The following is a 19292-nucleotide window of genomic DNA, read 5'->3' as shown; positions in this document are numbered from 1 at the left end:
CGCGGCATCGCCATTTTTTATGCGTCCGTTCAAACGGGCCAATGAGGAGCTGCTTTTGGGCATTGAATGACAAGCGCACACTCGTGAAAACGGGGCGAGGAGGGGGCTGCCCCGCCGGTGAAGAAGGGAAGCAAACCCAAGAAAGAGAAGTAGCCTCGAAGCGGTGACTACACCGACGACAAGGCGTGAGGAGACCAACAAGAAAAATGCACAGTTTCCGGTTCCGGCAGCGGCGCGGTAATTTCTTTTATTACGCTCTTTTTTTGTTTTATCCTATGCCCCCCCCTCTCATCCACTCGTTCTTCCTCCCTTCTTTCCCCCGGTCTGCTGCCGAGGGCGCAGTCTGGATTTTCACAGGCAGATTGGAATACGACGCAGTGCTCGCGCAGCGGAGCTCGGCAGTCTGTGTTTTTTTCCGGCCGACACTTCTCGTCGTGTTTTAAGCCCACGGAGCCAGTTGTGCCAACTAGCTAAATATGCTTCGGAGTACACGGGACACCGGTACGTATCAGTGCCACCTCTATGTGCGCCTTTGTGCGTAGTCGACGCGCCTGCGAGAGCAGCAGCCATCTTTGACGACGCCGAATCAGGGGCGACGTTGAAATGTCGATCGTCACCGTATGGATGTGTAGCCGGAAGGCGGTCTTTCGTTAACCGCGCGCTATGCATGCAACAGTGTCTCGCACGTTTTGCATGCCAGCAATGACGAACTCCATGCGAGTGCGATGACTGCGCCCTGGTGAACCGCATCAATGCTGGCTGTTTGAGGCGGAACGGCGCCGTCGTGACTGGGACGGTTAGTACGATACGCTAATGGTGAGGGGCGGGTATACTTTTCCTTCCTGAAAGGACAGTAATACTAACGTAACGCGGCAGTGTTGCGGGAAACGCTAGCTGGCAGGAAATTACGAACTGACCTGGTAATCTCCATTAGCGTGACCCTGGCGTAACCCTAAGCTGGTGAATAAATCTAGACTGCGATTCATATCGAACGACAGCGCGACCAACCATCGCGGTTACATTGGTCGGAACCTGCACTTGGCATGTATCTGTGGAACGGCGTGAGAAATAAACGTCGTTCGCATGAGGAAACAAAACACTGTTTGTATGATTATTTTAAATATGTTAGCCACTTTCAGTGCCGTGATCTTCGCGATCCTTCACTGATACTTCATGGTCAGTATTGTGGTGGATGCCAATATTGTCACAGTGCTATGGATGTATGCTATATTATTCAGGTGCGAGCCCATGCGATAAGGGGAGGTACTACGTTTCTTGTGCTCACGCTCGAATGACCAAGCAATCTGAATGGAGCAGTTGTGTGCATGCGTAGCTTCCTTATGTGGCTGTTATTGTGCGCAATACCATCATTGTTGTGTTAATGATCACCTAAAACATGCATCGCTTTGTGTCGATGTATTATTACATGAAGTGGCCACTTTCAAGTATACAACAGTTTTGAACAGCCTCTTTCTTGATAGGCAGACTTATGCATATAAGTATCATCCTCAAAACACAAAAAAATAAAAAGTAATATTATTGCATACTAAATCAAGCTGTTCAAACACACCTTATTGTACAATAAATCCTAAATTCCTAAATAGTGTATGGTGCAGATGGCATATGCAAAATTTTGAGAGGCAGTTGATGCCCAAATATACCATTTATCTCACCAGGTAAGTTTGTGTACATAAGAAGACGGCCAGATGCTATACAATGTGTGTGTTGCATATAGTGAAAATACATGGCACGTGATGCCTTAAGAGGGGCGCTCTAGCAGGAGTACTAAGCTGACTGTAAAATAATAAATTATCCTAGCATTGTGTTTTAACGCTACGGTAAACTATATGTATACAGAGTTTGCTAAGGATTCTCAGAAAAAAGGAACGTGTACTAAAGGGAGTCGCAATGCTTGCCCCCAGAATAAAGTATATGAATGCGTACATCCACGGTGGATTCCTGGATTGGTCTAACAATAACTGCCATGTGTTTGTTTGAAGTAGTGCTTCAGTCATTAATTCGCATACTAATTTATATTTGAACTACCCATGCATGAACAGCTGTGGACGTAGATAATGGCACACTTTCTCTACAAAAGTGGGTGAAAAATGAAATGACACGTACAACCTAAAGGATAAGAGTTACAAGAGTGCATGGTACGAATTGAAACGCTGTCATTACGAAAATTTGGGTGGCTCACCCAGAAAGTTACAGCCTTCAGCAAACGTGGACAAGTGGTTACGAATTACTTTCTATGCAAGAGTGGCCACAGCTGTACACTCAACGTCTAGTTTTGTATCCACCAACTACACACGCATCTAATCGTGATACTGATGTCACTAGGTCAAATTGTGGTTCATGTGAAACTCTACTGCTAGAAAAGCATTATATGTCGGATTAACATCCAAGGACGTTTTAAATAAAAGCGGAGATGTCATAAAAAGAACTGGGGAACAGAAGTTTTAAAGGGTGAAGTAAGGAATTATTATCTGTTCGAGTGAGGAGAACCGCTGATGGCTGAAAGCCATTTTTTTTATTTGATCGTCTGAGACAGTCCCGGATTTCTCTTTCACACAACCGGTGAAAGGCTGCCTATTTGCCTTGTTAGTCGGTATCCTACAGTAATCAATAAGATGTCAATTTTTTTCGAAATTTTGATTGAAATGTGAAATGCTTTTGAATGATTATTTATATGCACCTGTTTTGACGCCGTATACTTCTTCATATTCGTCAAAACGGTTCTTTTAATCTACAAGTCTCAGAGATATAGCTTTATCTGTGCACTCAAATTGCAAAAAAAAAAAAGACAGAAAAATGTCGGTTTGCAAGCAATAGTCTCAGCGTAATAACTTACTAAGTATGGAGAAAGCACTTACACACGAACATAGTGTGTATCGTTTAATTACATCTATATTACAGACTAAATGAGGGGTGGTATCATTTATAGCGCCCTCGTGAAACATAAAGCGCCATCATGTCTCACTTTCACTAACACCTTTAGAAATTTTCTGCAGCTTTTCTTGAACAGTGAGTACAGATTAACTTCTCACACATCTCACTAAAAAGCCCTTGAATGGACTGTGTGGAATAGCCAGCGATTAATGGACGTTGCTGTAACATGCCGGTTTGCGTCCAATTTTATTTAGTTGTTAAAATTTTTTCCAGAAGCAATTATTGTCAACACTTAGATTATCACTTAAGGATCCGTATTCACCACACAGCCGGCACACTGATCGCATTTCTTCCTATTCCATGATTTGATAACCCAATGTGTATTTTGAAATAGAAGGCGTTGTATACTCGGCATAAGTGCAGTCGTCGCAGTAATCTACTGAGGGCGTAGCGAAAAGTTTGTTTCCAGAAAGGGGGAATGCTGATTCCCCACGTGTGTTATGAGTGCATGCCAACGTATACGTACGAAACGTTGAAATTTAAATTTTCGGGGTTAAACTACCCCCCTTGTCTATGCCAATGCCAAAAGGGGAGAATATAGGTTTAAGTCGATTTTACGCCATTTCTACGAGGCCTTCCGACGGGATAAAGCTACTTTAATTCAGTGCCTTCCGCGCGCGCGCGCGCGCGTGTGTGTGTGTGTGTGTGTGTGTGTGTGTGTGTGTGTGTGTGTGTGTTTAAGTAAGGGTTTGCTTACATATATGCAAGTATAAACATGTTGGCTAATTCGCATTCCACTCGCAGGTATTTTTTTCGGCTGTTTCGTTAAATTATGAAAGTTGCTGCAGCTAAAAAAAAAAGTTGAGGATGCGGTCAGGAGGAATACAGACTGACAGAATGCCACAAGCAACACTACTATATCTAGCTACGTTTTGTGACCTAGATCTGTATTTATCATCGCTTTTGTGAATTAAGCGGTGCCAACAACGTCATACACTGACGCCTTATACACGTACTAAAATAACATTTACACGGAACACTTCGGTCGCTGGAACAGTTTTTTTTTTTCCTGAGGCTGACTTTAGCCGAATGTCCTTGGAAGTTTCGGTGGATATTATTAGTATAAAATACAATATATATAACAGGAGCATTGAAGCGCTCACTTTGGCAGCTCTATTCAGAATAAAACATGGAAATTGTTTGTACAAGCAAGTGTTAGCCACTCTGCGAGGCATGGAAGTCGCAATAGCCAGTTCAACCTCATAACGTTGAGCTCATTGAAATGGCTGGTGAGCTGATGTTCTCAGACAAAGGGTATGGAGCTTTTCATCTACTGATGTACATCCGGAGAAAAGGGAAGTTTTATTTCATGGGTTCTTCTGATGCGTATGTATATATCTATAAGTATATATTTATACTGCAGCCTACTTGCGCAACAAGACATCTTCAGCTGATGACTTACGTTCAGTTTGGTGCTCGCCAGCCATGAGCCATCTTTATCAGAGGCAGTGAAGTTCTTAAGACTGTTTTAACAAAGGGAACGCTCCATAGTGACTGTACCATTGAGCGAAATTGCCAAACAAGGTTCCAACTTAGACCGCCATTATGAGCTTCTAATGGTGAGCCTTGAAAGTTGATATGTGCATATTTACCTCCGTAATTTATCTCCCCTTCGTGGCATGAAGTTGAGCGAAGTCATCAGCACTAACGGGAGAATTGAGGTCGTTTTTACACCTTAGCGCAACTTAATTGTGGTAAAAACTTTGTCGAAAAGAAATTCTTTCCGTAGTTAGTGAACCGAATTAAATATGGTGTAGTACTGAACAATGAAAATGGCTGATCAGCATAATAGTGCGGATGTATGTCAAATACATCAAATTTGGGTACGCGCTACAAGGTTCAATTTTCAAGCATGTGCTCTGAGAAAAAGAAGCACTGAGAAAAAGAAGCTAACAGAAGTTTCTTGACGACAAGAAAAAGTGGCACAACCTTATTACCGTTATAAACATTCTGGAACAGGGGATATTGTTGGAGACAATATTCTGACAGGTGGTCCCAATTTTAGTTGAGGCAGCTACGAAGCAATGGAGTTTCTGTCTTGAAAGAGTCGCTGTTGAGTTGCTGCCTTGCAGAAGACAGGACTATAGTTGTCGAAAAGTTGTTGCGAGACGTACCCCCTCTCCAAATAATATTCGTCTCTTCAGGCGCGCATCTTGTCCTGAACTTTTGCCCGCCTTGTGTTACCTTGATACAGACATATTGCGACGCCACTAAAGATAAATAACATCGCGAGAAAGTGAAGAAAAAAAGGGTAAATGATAGCCAATGGCGTTATGATAGCCTGCTCGAGTTGTGGCCCCAGGATACACTGTTGTGGCCCCAGGATACACTGTACACTGTAACACCAATGGCGTTATGATAGCCTGCTCGAGTTGTGGCCCCAGGATACACTGTATTCGGTGTGAGAGTGACCTTAGTGGAAGAAGCCGGCCTGACTGCCGTGCCTGTTTCAGTACGCACTCTTCTACAGCGACGCTTCTCGTAAAATGTGGAGCGTATACGCACAGCGCGCGCACACGTATACGCGCGCAAGCACATCCACACACAGACACGTTGAACGCGCCAAGCGCGCCAAGCGGTTGCGAGGCGAAACGCTGCCCCTGCCTGGCGCGAGCACGCCCGTACGTTCACTGTTGCCAACTGTTCATCACGCGAAGGAAGCGAGTCTGAGAAGGGAGTAGTGCTCGGGGCTACATTGTCTTCGTCGCTTAACCAACGACGCCGGCAGTGCGCTTTTATCCGCCGCTGCGAGCGCTGCGGGCGGCAAAGCGGTAGTCTTGCAGCTGGTGCAACTGCTTCGCTTGCATTGCCGTGCCATTCCGCCCGCCTGATTTGTGAGGGAAAGGACCGGGAGCGCCGTGCCTACACCCTGGGAATAAGGATGTCGGTGGTTACGGCTTACACCGGCTCTATCGCCCAAATCTGGCTTCCCCCGCCGCCTCGGTTGTACATCACATCCTCATCGCATGTACGATCAAGTGCGGCTTAAGGAGAGAAGTTAGTTGTGCAGGACGCACACGTCTTGCTTTTGACTTCCAGTACTCCGATTCGAGAGGCGCGACCAATCAGGAGCCCCGCTTTTCTTTGCCTAATTATTCAGAGTGTCATGGCTATTCTTTCCTGATGAGTCAGTGTTGAAGTCTACGCCGGTCCCTCGTGCTTTTTTTTCTTTCTTGCTTCTTGTTTTTCGCTTAGTCGTTTGGAATAGCAGTACTACTACGTTACGAACAGCCAGCAACGGCCCGGTGTTTTCTGACGCGTGGCCTATATATACTACGCCTGTCAAAATAGCGTGGCACGTGTAATTAGGGGAGGTAATGGACCACATTTTTCAAGAAATGTCAGCTATCACATACCTCTGAACTGGGAAAACTCGTGCCTTCCTAGTCATGGTGTCCAACTTCTTTCTGCGTAATAAAAGAAGAGAACATTGTAATATTGAGCTGTACTGAAAAAAAAAAGAAAGCGATATCTTAATTTCTTCGTTTCTCTATGCGCACGCCAAGAAAGATCAGATGGTCGAAATATCCGGAGCCCTAGGTACCCTACACAGATTGTCACGCGATTAACTAATGGTTTTAGCAGAAAAAGCCCACATGCTGTTGTTATTAGGTTTATACAAATAAGTTATTCTGCCCTCCTCTTGCCGTTCTATATGTCATCGCAGAGAGGCACGTATATAATGTTACCAAAGCATCATCCGCTGCGATTGAATAGACAGCCTTCTGTTTTCATATAGCCGCTAGTTGTACTTCCAGCCACGAATTGCATGCCAAAAAGAAATAAAAGAGGCAAGAATACCGAGACCAGTAGTTAGGCCTTATATGCTTCAGTTCATTATTTTAGTTATAAGTTTGGTTGGAGGTGGTGCAACTTCTAAATAACCCCCGCCCCCCCCCCCCAAAAAAAAAAACAAACAAAGCATCTCTTAAGGCTCTCTTAATGTCAACGCTTCATTTAATGAAACGTTGAACAAGTGTTCAGGGAACTTAATTTAAAGACCATTTATAACCGTTTCGCACATTCTTTTGACAAATTTGATTTTTGCTTGAAATGAGACTTGTACGCTTTAGTGCACGCCCATGTTAGTTTTGTATATATATTAGCAATTTTTTTCTCCCCAGTTTGTATTGTTAATTGCTATCGCACGTTGAGAGCGCCAGAATGCAGCTGAAACGATTGCTTAGTTTTCGTAACAAGTTTCGTGTCGGTTCAAACGTTTCTTTACTGCATATATGTCGCTATGTCCAAGACTCGGGTCCGCATTGTGGTTAATGCTCTGCGTTGAACTTTCTTCTGTAGCTAAAGATTATAGTTAAATTATGTTAAGCATTGACTCGATGGGTACTTTGAGCTGGGGCGATTGGGAAAACAGAAAAAAAAAATCACAGCATATCTACGTAGGGAATGATGATGAGTAGGGCGAAGCATCCGTCAGACCGTCCGTGCTTCCGTCCGTTTGTTCATTCTTGCTTCCGTCAGTTTTCAAAAAAAGTGTCTGTCTGCTCTCGGCAAAATGCCCAGGCTTACGTACACAAATTAAATGAGCACTTTCCAGAGCGCAGCCTGTTCAATTCCATGACACTGAAGAAGATCGCAGAGCTCGCTTATGCACGACGCCCAGCCTGACATTATTGCCTTCATGTCCCCGTCGGATGCTGATCCCTTGAGGTACGAACAAAGCCTCTTCTGGCATTAAGATCGAGAAGAAGAAGAAGAAGAAGAAGAAGAAGAAGAAGAAGAAGAAGAAGAAGAAGAAGAAGAAGAAGAAGAAGAAGAAGAAGAAGAAGAAGAAGAAGGAGGAGGAGGAGGAGGAGGAGGAGGGGGGTGGGGGGGGAAGGACAGGGAGGTTAGCCAGTTCTCAGACCGGCTGGTTATGGGGTATACCAGAAAACTCGAGCAACCATGGTGTACTTTGAACCCAGACTGAATATTTTACCATTGGTTCAAGGAAGCCTGAGGTCGTAATGGGAGAACCTGGTGCCTAATGTTGATGAATAGGACAATATCGCGCACACATTACCTAACAAACGCTAGTTGAGTGCAATAACACAAGCATTATAGGACATTAAGCCTGTAAGGAACTTGTAATAGTTTCTTTTGTCTGTTCATTGACATAATATAGTATTAGTGCACTTCTTGTTGAATGGAATTACTTGTAACGCATCGATTTCGCAGCGAGTTCAGTAAAATAACTCATGGGGTTGAACGCCCCAAACTCACGATATGACATGAGAGACGCCGTAGTTGTGAGCGTCAGAAATTTCAACCACCCGGTGTTCCTTAATGTGCATCTAAATCTAAGCAAACGCAGATCTTAGGCAAACAGGAGGCACACGCACAGCGAAGGGAATAATTACGTGATGCCCGAAAACATGCAGAATAAAAAGATAAGCAACAAACGATTTACGTGATTCGATTGGTTAAAATAGAAAATAATCGGAACAAAGCGAGTCAGTGAAAGAGAGGCACATTAATAACGACAGAAGGAATTTGCATGGTGGCAATTCAAATGTATCCTATGCACCCAATTAAGTCAGCGATACAGAAAATTATACACTAAAATCAGAAGCTTCATTTGGTGCATTTTCGCGATTTTGTTTGTGAATGTTTGATGCACCGGCTACTTAACAATGAAAACAAAATGTGCGGTGTGGAAGGTACAGCAAGTGATGACAAAAATATTCATAAAGTAATTCAATTACATTACTAATTACTTTTACAAAATTATTTCAAATGTAATGAAATTACATTAAATTTACAGCTGACCGAAACTCTGATATCACGGCAACTTTTGAAAAGTAATGAAAATCCATAATTCATACACAACTCATGGATACACTGCGTGCAACACACGCATTTTGAAACCACAGGTATCTTTGGTTCAACCTCCCACGCTTGATGTTTGGGACTTTGTGAGATGAATCTCACTTGTTCTTTCGTTTCTCGATAATTTTTATGCCATAAAATAAGCAGATACTTTGGTCAAAACAAACTGGAAAAGTATTGACTCATCTTCCTATAACATCCGGCTTGAAGTAATTTATAAGATTAGGTACACACGAGGCGAAGTGTAGCTGCTAGAATTTCATGCCTCTAATTCCATCACTGCCAATTCTGGGTAGAACACGTTAAAGTGCTTACCATTAACGTGCGGCACATCTCGTAAAGACGAAAACACGATAACATTGGGATGATATAAAAGACGGAACCTGTACTCATGGCGCGCGGATGGTAGGCGCCACCCATAACTGCAGTCCTCAGGTCGTAAAACGCCATCCGAATCCCTTAGAATGTCGTATCACGACCCGTAATAAAAAAAATTCTCCACGTATAGCATTACGTCTTATAAAGTGCGAAAGAGATACCTGTAGGTAGTGAACGCGATGCACCCGCTTTACGGCGATGCATTAGGAAGTAACATCACAGTTAGAGAAATGAGCGAAGAGCGAATAACTAGATTTTACTTAATTGCATCACAGCATGAGGTTGTCTGATATTAATCCTGAACTAATATGATAGCTGATGTACCTGCTGTTTCCTTTTCGGTATGACAGGTACGACTGATGCTCCTACGCACGCACGCACACAAATACAGTCACGTACAACAGCAGAAACACGAACAAATGGCATCTGGCGCTATTTACAGTAGCGTCGGGCAAAGTCTCGACGGACCCCCCGTTGCCCTTATAGAGTCTGAAAAGTGTGCTGGACACGAAACAGTGAGCAAATCTGATAAGGAAGAAGTGAAACGCGAACCCTTTCGACAACGATTCCCGTTGGCACTTAAAGACGTTTCGCACGACTTTCCTTCCAGGCATTCTGGAATTTTTTTTCTCTTTCCTATACGTCTTGGACGTTCGAACGGCAGCGGTTTTTCCCAGGCCCCTTCAAGCTCGGCTGTGCTTGACGCGGCTGTCGCTATCCCAATGAGAAAAGCGCCAAGAAGCGGCCAACGAGCGAGGCCCCGCGGTTATCGAACCCAGGCCGACCGCGCAGTACAACACCTTGTCGTCGCCATGGAGGAACGGGTCCACCAGCTTGGCGTGTACTATCGCGGCTTTTTATCGGGGCTGCACTGCTGGTGCGGAGGATAGAAAGAGTGTGTGTGTGGGGGGGGGGGGGTGTAGTATAGGAAGGACGCCCGCGGGCCTCGTATCTATCTCCTCACTGCCGACGCCGGGGAATGAAGCCACAAACCCCTTTGACGACGCCGGGGTCAACGAACAGCCCCAGCCCCGTCCGGCAGCCGTCGTTCAGCTCCGCTACCTCCGCTCCTGCTGCTGCTCCGAACCGCTGCTTTCGCCGCTAGGTGCGCGCCTGTGAGCCGATCGCAGCAAGCGCTGCTCGCTCGCTCACGTGGCAACGTAACGTCCCACGTCTTTCGGTGCGGCCACTTCGCGAATGCCCCGGAGGGCTGCTGCCTTTACTAAAGTATATTATTTCTCGCCTCCTTTATATGCAGTACTCTTGTAAGCAGTCGAACAGAGGAGATTTCAGAAAAAAAAAAAAACTTGTATGCATCGAAATTCTTTACTTCTCTCCATTTTTCGACACCAATTGCACCTTGAATGCCAGATGTTCAGCTGTAACTCTGGCTATGATGGGACGCTTTCAAAGATGGTGTATACATGAAATAAAACTTTCTTGCGTACATCATTGCTCTTAATGTTCAGCTGTAACTCTGGCTATTATGGGACGCTTTCAAAGATGGTGTATATATGAAATAAAACTTTCTTACGTACTTCAATGCTCTTGTTATCACCTACGATTCTAAGAACGAGGTACGAAGAGGGGCAACCAGTCTAAGTGCTCATCCTTTTTTCAGTACACAATGATCGTCTCCCACAATGGCTCTCTCATTCGCAGCGATGAGAACGCGATATTCTGGCATTCGTCAAGTCGCGGCATTCGATATTCACGGCAGTCACCACCAGAAAATATATGAAGACAATCAAAATTATGGGACTGAATTGGAGAAGAAGACAGTGTCAGGTGCCGTATTTAATGTCTACGATACACTAACGAAATAGCGCGTGATGTAACCGTGTTGTTTTCTTATTCCGTATAACCTTGAAACTTACTTTGTAAACTATAGGGGCTTACACAGAAGTCTACTATTTAATCCCGTCTCTTATCTCTCAGCTGAAAATCAAATTGAGAATTTAACCTTATCCTCGCCAGAGAAAACGAGGAAATGTCGGTGCTGAACTCGATGTTTAAAGCTCACTGTTGTGGTTCAAATATTTGCCTAAACTCTCGCTCGTTGTCATCTGAGTCTGTTGAAAACAACTTTTCTTCCAGGCACTGTTGGTCGATTAATTTGCTCGTTACACGGCTTCGGTACTTATCTGACACAAATCAGTGGTTGTTTACATCAAGTAGCAACATGCAGGTAACACATAAAGTCCAGGACCCACAATATACATGAGCAGTGAAAACAATCTGACATAATCATCATGTCAAACACAAATCAACAATGTACTGCCAATAAAGAAGTTACATCGCGATATTTTCGTCCACAACATACATTATTTATACATTACATCACATGTTACACGTGGCTATTGCTAAGAAGTAAAATAGCTAACATGTTTACTGTACACACAACCGGTGGGAGTAACAACGTTAGGTAAGAACGCCACTTTGTTGCACTCACCCAAAGTTTGACAAATCGTCATTCACTTTCAAATCTTTCAAACTTCTCGTACCTTGAACACAAAATGCAGACCCGGGAAGTAATGAGTAGCCAGCGATCATGCATGCACTGAACCGAAAACCAAGTTCCCCAAAACCTACGCGTGTGTTATATGCCAGAGGCACAGGACAAATTCATGGCGTGTGAACAGACTTAAATTTAGGACAACTCTATCTCAATACCATTATGAATAATCACGTTGTTCTGTCACGAAAATATCAGCTGAAGGCCTTTGCTATCTACTTCTTGAACTGAGCGTCTGAGTTACGACACTGACCAGCACATTGTGTGCGAATGTGACAGGTATGGGGAGGCAGCGTAGCTAAGTTTTCATCTGAAAGCTTCAGCAGTTACGTACAATTTCCTGGGTACGTTTTCCGGTAGCTCTAATGTGTTTCTAACTACGGAAACCAGCAAGTAATGTTTTCTGCCAAGGACTTTTCCCTTTTACCGCCCACGGTAATATAAGACAAGAAGGCTGGCAGATCTGAACGGGCTGTTCTGTGGCATAGCTGAAGATATTTTGTTTGTTTCTTTTTTATTTTAATGCTCAACCATCGGCGGACGGCAGCACAAAACGGTTAGCGCATACGAATATGAACTATTATTAAAAAAAAACCTAGGTGTACCATTAGTGAAAATATTGGAAAAATATTGTCAGAGAATAGACATATGCTCAACTTATCCTCAGAGTCATACGATCGACGCACTGATAAGCTGACAACATGCTGCTTCAGGGGGAGGCCTGTCATTAGCTATGGGTTCATAGTATCCGCAAAAACTAAAAGAAGCTTTCAGATGACGATCCAAAGGCATGGATTGCCAGCATTTTGCGGTGCTTGATTTGGACGAAAGATGCACTGACTATCATTACATAGATCAATGCGTTTGTTTGCTAAACTACATAGACTTTTCGGCAGGGATACATCAATGAACATATCTTTATATTAACAATTTGTTAAAGAATCAAGGTCCGTGAAAAACGAGTTGCTGGCGTGGCGTCAGCAACGCCAAGCTGTCATGTTCCCAGATTGAGAGGAAGGGCAGAAGATAAAAAAAAAAGAGATAAAGGTTAATCCGGAAAGCTATAGCGTTAATGAAATAGGAGATGGCCATGTCACTTGATGCATAATATATATACGTCTAATTTTCCATCTGCACTATGATGAGAAATTCTCGAGCACGTGGTCTCTAGCGACATTCCGTTTTCAAGAGTTTTACGTACTCTCATGCACTCATCTTCTCCTGAACTTAAGCACACTATGAATCTTCATCTGCATCATATGAAAACACAGGCTTACCACTATAGCTCAATTTTACCCACTCCAGCAGCATGGTCGAAGCGAACAATCCTCTTAAATTCCGTTAATGTATCGGGTGACTTTTCCCTAGCCTTTCAAATTTCAGGTCTCAGTGCAACGAAGCTTTCTGCCGTCAACGACGATGTTCAGTTTCGTATAGGCAGTCAGAAATAGGCCGACGGCTGTTTGTACTTCTTTTTTTCTACGCTGGAATATCCGCTACGCATCATTGCCATCCTCACCACCAACCCATTTATCAGACTTAAACACAAATGTCTTACCCAACATTCTCCAACGAACCCACACATGCACGAGCTGATTCTTTCTAATACCTGCAATTTGATCGTTAGCCTTTTCCTTTTTCTTTGCCATATATATATATATATATATATATATATATATATATATATATATATATATATATATATATATATATATATATATATATATATATATATATATATGCGCGTGTCGGTTCGCTTCTCTACAATTCTGTGGCGTTATTGGGTCTGCAATATACATCCCGCGTACATCCCATGTACTGTCCACTGTGTTCACTGCAATCCAACCCCTCCCCAATGTAGAATAAGATACTAAGTGCCCATCTTCGCTTACTGATCTACAACACAGATTTACTGTCTCATCGTGTTTCATTTTGTTTCATTTGTCGGTTGCTGGACCATAATAAAGTTCTTACATCCATCCATCGGGTGCTGCACGTCCTCTACCTTCTCAGTTGATTTGTCAGCCACCAAGTTTTTGTTCCACTTGTCAGAACCAGCAGCAAGCAGTGATTGCAGAAATTTCTATTATGCGATAGCAGTAAGTCACTCATACCTACTGTCGTGCACTCCAAGGCATCCTGATTACATGCAGCCTACCAAGAAATGCAGTCATGCGCACATTAAAGGGACCAACTAAAAGCGAAATTCTTCACTCACCTAGTTATTGAACATTACCACAGTCTTGTGTTTTCATCTTCAACGCTACTTTTACACCTCTTTCGTGAAGTATATATCACCTTCACCGCTTAATCTCTACCGTTATAATGCTTTGCATCTGCACTAGTTGGTATTCGTGGATGTTATGGTTGCATCAAATTTGAAACACACGAACTAAATAAAAGTATGAGGAGACAGCAATGTCATCGTGCGTCTTTTGCACATATTGCATGCAACCGGCGAACTTTCTTGTGGAGAATCATGGTTCGACATAGACATATGATGTAAGACCAATGTATACGCCTTCTGTACTTATCGCTGTTGGGTATAGAGATCGAGTGTCTGCTGTACAAAGCGCCACTATAAATTGCCACTCATATCTGCCAGAAAGTTTGTTTTTCACCACAGACCCACTGTTGGCAGCACCTATAGACGAAAAGGACAAAGATGTTCATCTTCCACATAAGGAACTTGTAGCTGCGAAATATGGCGGAGGAATTTCGAAAACGAAGTGTTACAGTAAGCAGGATACAGTACTGGGAAGAGACATCCTCTGGAGTAGTCGGCAAAATACGAGTTCCACAGCATGAAGATTTCTTACAGTAAGCAGGATACAGTACTGGGAAGAGACATCCTGTGGAGTAGTCGGCAAAATACGAGTTCCACAGCATGAAGATTTCTCGATGTGACCCACCAAAACTTTGTACTCTATCAAAAGCGCAAGCAACCTAGCAGGCCATCCTTGGTTTCAGGAAGTTGGGGAAGCTCAGTGGCACAGTTGACAATTAAGACAAGAGAGTAGAATTGAACCGATTGGATTGGAATGCGTGTAATGGTGCTTAGATTTCAGTAGCCCAATAACAAACCACAGATATGGAATAGCTATTCTGGAATAACCATAATACTACAATGTCATGAAATTTTTGACCAGTTGTGCAATTACAATGGAAAACGCGAAAAGCAGGCAAGGTCAAGGTGTGGCAATGCTGTAAAGGAACTAGAATTGCAGCTAAACAGTCTCTGTACAGCACAATATTTAACGAGAGAATTTCCATCAGAAGGTTCGTTGGCGAGAAAATGTGACTACACATCACAGTATCAAGCTCAGAGAGGTAAATAACTCATTATTACTTAGATGGGTATATCACCAGCAAAATATTTGTTGCAACATGATTGCATCAGCCTATTCATTATCGCAATCTTTGATATTGCAGGACATTCTTCTATAGCGAGCGTTTGCCTTTCCTGCGATGCTTGTTCGCCCCGGGCTTTTCCCTCCGTCTTTCCTTCTTTTTGTCGCCCTTTCACGAAGTCCCGCTCGCTACTGTGCGCGCGTGCTGCTGCCGACGCAGCAAGGTCAGCCGCCGTCTGCTGCTGTTTTTTTTCCTTTTGTGTTTTTTTTTGTGTTATTTCCTTTCCGCCGAGCTGGCTCATCGCGACCATCGGCGGCAGCGCGAACCCGGCGGCGCGAGCGAGCGCAAACTAAATAAAAGCTAGTCGTGACGTTTCTTCATAGCGAAAATACAGCAGACAGGGAGAGAAGATAAGGCGGCAGGCAGCACCCGAAGGGGAGGCAAACTAGCCATGCACAAATGCAAGGGCTCGAGCGCACGCATGCTATACTACCGCCTCGCCGCGGCATCGATTTATTTTGCTGCCTTGCCATTGTTGCGCTTGTCTGGGCTCGCTCGGCGGGGGCTTCCGCGGATGAAGCCGCTGCTGGCCCGCGAGCCGACTGGCGTTCGATTACGCTCGCGGAAGGGGCTGTGGCGCCGACTTCACGCCCCCTGGTTGGCGCACTGCTTTGCCAGCCGGTCATTGTCTTCTGACGTTTCCAGCTACGTTCCAAAGACACGGACTTGTTTAGAACAAAAGCGAGCATTTCGCGGTAGACGCTCGCAATTCGGTTGTACTAGGGCTGGCTGCCCACTGATGTCTCTCGTCCTAACAATTACGACGACGGAAACTGAATCCCGATTACTTTCGCCTAACATTCTCGCAGTTGCAGGTTATATGCACCCCTTTCGTTCTTCAAACGTCTGGAATTACGCGTCACCGTTGGGATGTGCACATTCGCAGTGGATAAATGGCGCTCCTCTTCCCTAATGACGGCATTGATATGTGTTGAACTCATAGAAGATGCAACAGGCTGGTTGTGTTACATTAATTGCAAGTACTGTGTTATACCGAGCTTCGTTAGCGCTCTATTACCAACAAACCTGTCGCTGAATCAAGGTGACTGATAAACGGTACGTCTTTTGAATCCACTATTACAACGTACCATTGTTGCATCAGGTGGATCAGCGCCTCTTCGATTGACTGTTTAATGACGTCATTTGGCAGCCGGCCCTATAGTCGAAATTCATTGGAATCATGAAGACTGGGATGGGAATCTACGCTCATCAAAGTAGTAACAGTCCTCGTAAGCAAACATTTGCCTTGAATGCGCCATGTCTATTACTACAACGCTGCTTCGTAAACTCATTTTCCTTCCGTAGCCCATCGTAGTTGGTCGAGCAAACCCACATTGCATAGACTTCCTTCAACTAGTTAAGCACGTCCATTACTGCGCTTAAATTGCGACGGTAAGTGCGCATGCTGCTACCCGTTTAGCGAGAAAGTAGTTGTTAGACGCACAATTAGCGGAATTAGGCAATATTCGCACCACAAAAGCATTCCCTATGCCATTTTGATAAATCCACTTTTTCCTGAAATTCTTATGAAAGTACACCCTAAATGTGTGCGAAACATGCGAACTCTACACGGATTCCGCAAGAAAACACAAGGAGACAGGTTCAACGACAATGCACGTGTTACTTTTTGTATACTAGCTGTAATATTTGATTGATATGTGGGGTTTAACGTCCCGAAACCACCACATGATTACGAGAAACGCCTTAGTGGAGGGCTCCAGAAATTTTGACCACCTGGGGTTCGTTAACGTGCACCTAGATCTGCGCACATGGACCTACAACATTTTCGCCTCCATCGAAAATGCAGCCGCCGCAGTTGGTATACGAACCCGCGACCTGCAGGTCAGCAGCCGAGTACCTTAGCCACTACACCACCGCGGCGGTGCGTATACTAGCTGTAACACAATTTGAGTAGTGCTATTAATGATGCACGGCAGACACCTACAACCCCACACGATCGTTTGGAAAACAGGTAAAGATAGAAAAAGTATCCCAAAAGCCAATAGCCGAAAAACTAAAGAGCAGAAACACGTAGCTCACAATGAATAAATCTTCGTCTTGTACTCAAAACTGGATTTCCCTCCAATCGCTGAAATATCCAATATGGCCCAACCTACAACTTCAATACTTCCTATAGAAAGATCCTATTCACTAAGTTCTATATATGTGCAACATGACACCGACTACACATAATGCATTGTATAGTCCTTGCTGCGAAGTTTTGTGTACTTAAAGTTCGAAAACGACGGCATGCTGCAGACATCACTGATACCATGGAGCACGAGCGCGTATACGTATTTGAGTGGGAGACTCACATGCGTACGCCCTTTAAAACAACCTGCTGCAGTACCATGCTATACGCACGATAATCACTTAGGTGTCAAGGAATGGGTAACAATATGAGGACATGCATCTTCCTTCGGAAAAGGCCACACGGGCATGAACTCTGCAGAAGCGTATTCCCAAGCACGCGTTGGTTCTCGTGCCTCATGATGTCGACGACAACTTTCATCTTCTTAGATCCGATCCACACAATTTTGACATTCCGGTATCAAGCAGTCAGACTGTATAGAATGCACACAATCTACACATTACGAGGAATGCTTTTTATATGCGGAGCATTTTTGTTTTTTTTTTTGCGAACCAAAAATACTTTGACCGTTTATATATATGCAGCTATCTTTCTATAGCCACATACGTCGGGTGCTCTCGTGGTCTGGTATACAAAACTGGTATGAGAGAGTGGGAGCGCATTACGAACATGACTGAGAGATCATAACGTAAATAACATGACACGCCTGTCATGAAACTCTTTGTCATCACGTACGGTGCATATCCGCATACCATGACACATGGTACGTGGGTATGCGCCCCGACTGATTCAGTACTTACAGTAAGGGGCTTCCAGACCCTGATGTGTTCAGGTCACACTACAAAATGAGGCAGCAAACTCGGTCCACATCGTGTGGACATGTCCGACTTAGCACGATAGCTCGCACGCTCTATAGGATTCTGGGAGGCCTTCCCATACCCCAGCGTCCAGCAGGACATCATCAGTGATGCCCTTGTTGCTGCCGTGTCTCAAGGGATTCCGAGCGACCGATGGGAGCGACGGGGAAGGTAGATTTGCTCCTGATGTGCCATAGCTTATTTTTTTAATAATGCTTTATCTCTCTCAAGCACAGTCTACACCAAGCCATCAGAGCGATAATAGACATAGAGAGCCTTATAAGACTCTTTGCATTGTTTAAACCAGAAAACCACCTGCAGTTTGATGGTTTTAATTTAATGAACTAACGTTTACACACGTACTAATATGTCTTGACAAGCTATAGCGTTGCTCATATACCTGCGGGAATAAACCAAGAAACCCTGATTAGACTTGGTTTTGACGAAAGTGGCATCTGTGGTGTAACGTGAGTGCCGGCACTACATCAGCCAATGAGCTAGCCTTTATATACGCCTCTGCAGTCCGCGTGCCTGCTTGGTAAACTCCCTCTACGCATGCACAAAACCGTGCCGTTAAATGTACGGTATAAGTCACTTTCCTCTTGATCTGCGCACTAGCTGCTAAAGTAGCTGGATTCAATGTGCCCATCAGGAGGCTTGAAACGCAAATTCCAAGGCAATGTAGCGCGCTGAAAACACATGGAAGTTTGATGTATAAGTTGGCATTTAGTAGGACATTAAACGTGTACAGGCGAAAGTTTTAGCCCGAACACCATCGGCGTACTTGCGGTATAGTGAGGCTGAATACTCAGTACGTGGCATTCAGTTAGGAGGGCCAAAAAGTGTTTTTATACGAGAGTCAGAAATTTTGAATCAATGGGAGATTGTGTTCACGAAAATGTGTTAAAATACTGCGGCCTTATGGACGGTATACATGTAGTTATATTGTGAATCAAAGTAATGAGACACCTGATATCACGTTTCGTATACATAGCTTGAACTTTCTACTAGACAAGGTTCCATGACACGTAACCCTTTATTGGCTGCGTCGTCGCTTCAAGCCTCTCGTGTCGAACGACTAGAACACGGGAGTGAGTTCCCCACCTCGATATAACGAACTGACCCCGAGGTTGACAATTCAAACTTGATAATAAGGTTGAGTTGGCCACTTTTGTCAGGCTGAGATGAGGTCAAGGTCAGACCTCCTGATGCCGCTGAAGTCCGACCTATAGGTCTGCTGAAAGAGTCACAACTTATG

The 19292-nt window shown here is 44.2% G+C and overlaps 1 long non-coding RNA gene across 1 annotated transcript in view; it reads left to right on the top strand.

Annotated features, from left to right (window-relative positions):
- The first annotated feature begins 246 nt into the window (after window positions 1–246).
- LOC119172161 (uncharacterized) overlaps window positions 247–19292 on the top strand; it is a 26371-nt gene continuing 7325 nt past the window's right edge. The window contains exon 1 of the long non-coding RNA XR_005109925.2: window positions 247–501. This is a non-coding gene — a long non-coding RNA (uncharacterized LOC119172161). The remainder of the gene's footprint in view (window positions 502–19292) is intronic.

The sequence above is a fragment of the Rhipicephalus microplus genome, chromosome 4 (assembly GCF_043290135.1).
Source record: "Rhipicephalus microplus isolate Deutch F79 chromosome 4, USDA_Rmic, whole genome shotgun sequence".
In the NCBI taxonomy this organism is placed as follows: domain Eukaryota; kingdom Metazoa; phylum Arthropoda; class Arachnida; order Ixodida; family Ixodidae; genus Rhipicephalus; species Rhipicephalus microplus.
The sequence above is the reverse complement of the archived record's forward strand: the minus strand, read 5'-3'. Positions and strand labels throughout refer to the sequence as shown.